Genomic DNA, 3,449 nt, shown 5'->3' on the forward strand with positions numbered 1-3,449 from the left:
TTTTCCGTCTGTCGCTTTTCCGACGCGTTCGCCTTCCGACCGCGGCGGAAAAGCTCTAACATGGCTGGCAGTGTCTATCAGACACCGCCAGCCATATTAGGATGGCGGCGGTCCTATGCCTTTCCACTGCGGCATTTCCGCCGTGGAAAGGCATACAGACTTTTCTTTGGGGGCCCGTTGTGGGCCCCCAGGGGTGAAGGGGGGGTGGGGGGTGCAAATTGAGGGTACCTATGGTACCCCCCTGCCTTTGCGTGCACGAAGCGGCAGGCCACGCGGTGCCTGCTGCTTCGTGCACGCAAAGGTAAACATGGTTTATTTAACATTGCGGCGTGTGCTGCTACAAGCAGCACCTGCCGCAATGTTAAATATACAGGATGGCGGTCACATCCTAATCTGCACGGAGGGACAGCCGCTGCCCCTGCGGATGGTCCCTCCTACTCTGGGGTGGCGGACGGACGCAGGTCAGTCCGCCATCCTAATGAGCCCCTATGTTTGGCATAATGCTTGAATTAACTGAAACTTAGTAAGAAAATTCAGAGTTGTTGAGAACAAGGGCCCCAAAGCAATGTATTGCCCAGACCACTAAGATACCGAAGGACGGCACTGCGTTGAAGAGCTGTCAGTTACTAGTTAGAAAGGATCGATTCACATACCAGACAGTGAAGTGAAAATGGAATTAAAAAATAAAAACAACGTATTTATCATTGCATAAACTGCAGTGAGAGGAGAACATGATATCTGCGCTGATGAAACTTAGCATCTGAACAGAAGGCTATTTAATTCACAATTTTTCAGTGATAGTAGAATGAACCTTGCATGATCCCATGGTACCATGGAAGTGAAGGTTGTGTAGTGGTTCTATAAGAGTACCTCATCTTTCCAAAGTTTTATTTCAATTCTTCCTGACTGCAGGGATGGACATATATATAACTATGAGAATGTAGATACAACGTTTGTTACACATACAGTTATGTATTATGTCTAGCCTATCAGTTTGTCTTCAACAGTATGATTTTTCATGCTACACAAATCCAGATTTTTAAGTTCAATTCTGTCTTCATTTACAGACTTCATCCAAGTTTCTTATTGCTTCACCATCTTAGCAATAGGAAAGGCTTCCAGCAGAGAAGGATTTCTGTGAAACCATATTCTACAATTTTCCTGCTCATTGTATTAACAATAATCTAGTCCCTCACCATACCATCAGTTATTTTTAGAAATTACATGACATAGATAATGACCTTAAATTTGCTAAGAACTCATCGAATGAGTCTCCCTCTCTTTGAACTCAAATATACAAGCAGTGGTGGCAATGGGTTTAAATCTCTTTTCCTTGCACATCATAGCTTTGGCAAAATAATGTATTCCTCCTTGTCTTTCCTATGAAAGAATGGCAATGTTCTGAATGCTTGGGGCCCTATTAGGATGGCGGGTGGATAGCCCCAGCCAGGCCGGCGGTAGTCAACGCCGGCCCGGCGGGGCCAATCCACCCGCCATCCCTGTACAAAAGACCCCGCCATATTATTATGGCTGGGGGGTCCTCGAAGAACGGAAAGACCGTCCGCCGCTTTTCCGAAAAAGATATGTAAAAAATAGCCCTGTACCCCAAAACCCAAACCCAACCCTGAAACCTAAAAATACCCCTGTACCCCAAAACCCAAACCCAACCCTAAAACCTAAAAATACCCCTGTACCCCAAAACCCAAACCCAACCCTAAAACCTAAAAATACCCCTGTACCCCAAAACCCAAACCCAACCCTAAAACCTAAAAATACCCCTGTACCCCAAAACCCAAACCCAACCCTGAAACCTAAAAATACCCCTGTACCCCAAAACCCAAACCCAGCCCTGAAACCTAAAAATACCCCTGTACCCCAAAACCCAAACCCAACACTGAAACCTAAAAATACCCCTGTACCCCAAAACCCAAACACAACACTAAAACCTAAAAATACCCCTGTACCCCAAAACCCAAACCCAACCCTAAAACCTAAAAATACCCCTGTACCCCAAAACCCAAACCCAACCCTGAAACCTAAAAATACCCCTGTACCCCAAAACCCAAACCCAACCCTAAAACCTAAAAATACCCCTGTACCCCAAAACCCAAACCCAACCCTAAAACCTAAAAATACCCCTGTACCCCAAAACCCAAACCCAACCCTGAAACCTAAAAATTACCCCTGTACCCCAAAACCCGAACCCAACCCTGAAACCTAAAAATACCCCTGTACCCCAAAACCCAAACACAACACTAAAACCTAAAAATACCCCTGTACCCCAAAACCCAAACCCAACCCTAAAACCTAAAAATACCCCTGTACCCCAAAACCCAAACCCAACCCTAAAACCTAAAAATACCCCTGTACCCCAAAACCCAAACCCAACCCTGAAACCTAAAAATACCCCTGTACCCCAAAACCCAAACCCAACCCTGAAACCTAAAAATACCCCTGTACCCCAAAACCCAAACCCAACCCTTAAACCTAAAAATACCCCTGTACCCCAAAACCCAAACCCAACCATAAAACCTAAAAATACCCCTGTACCCCAAAACCCAAACCCAACCCTGAAACCTAAAAATACCCCTGTACCCCAAAACCCAATCCCAACCCTGAAACCTAAAAATACCCCTGTACCCCAAAACCCAAACCCAACCCTAAAAACTAAAAATACCCCTGTACCCCAAAACCCAAACCCAACCCTACACCTAAAAATACCCCTGTACCCCGAAACCCAAACGCAACCCTAAAACCTAAAAATACCCCTGTACCCCAAAACCCAAACCCAACCCTGAAACCTAAAAATACCCCTGTACCCCAAAACTCAAACCCAACCCTAAAACCTAAAAATACCCCTGTACCCCAAAACCCAAACCTAACCCTGAAACCTAAAAATACCCCTGTACCCCAAAACCCAAACTCAACCCTGAAACCTAAAAATACCCCTGTACCCCAAAACCCAAACCCAGCCCTGACACCTAAAAATACCCCTGTACCCCAAAACCCAAACGCAACCCTAAAACCTAAAAATACCCCTGTACCCCAAAACCCAAACCCAACCCTGGAACCTAAAAATACCCCTGTACCCCAAAACCCAAACCCAACCCTAAAACCTAAAAATACCCCTGTACCCCAAAACCCAAACCCAACCCTAAAACCTAAAAATACCCCTGTACCCCAAAACCCAAACCCAATACCCCTAATAAATGTAATTTAAAAAAGATAAACGTACCTATACTTACGTTGCAATGGTATGCGTTGTAATAGTACCTGCGTTGTAGAGTAATGCGTTGTAAAGGTATCAGTGGTAATGGGTCCTGCGTGGTAATGGATGCGTGGTAACAGTACTTCGTGCTAAAAGTTGCGTGCTAACAGTAACATACCATATTAGAATGTGTCTTAACAGATGCCTTTCCGTGGCAGCAATGCGGAGTCTGCTTGGGGGC

The sequence above is a fragment of the Lissotriton vulgaris genome, unplaced genomic scaffold (genome assembly GCF_964263255.1).
Source record: "Lissotriton vulgaris unplaced genomic scaffold, aLisVul1.2 SCAFFOLD_264, whole genome shotgun sequence".
NCBI classification, from domain to species: Eukaryota; Metazoa; Chordata; class Amphibia; order Caudata; family Salamandridae; genus Lissotriton; species Lissotriton vulgaris.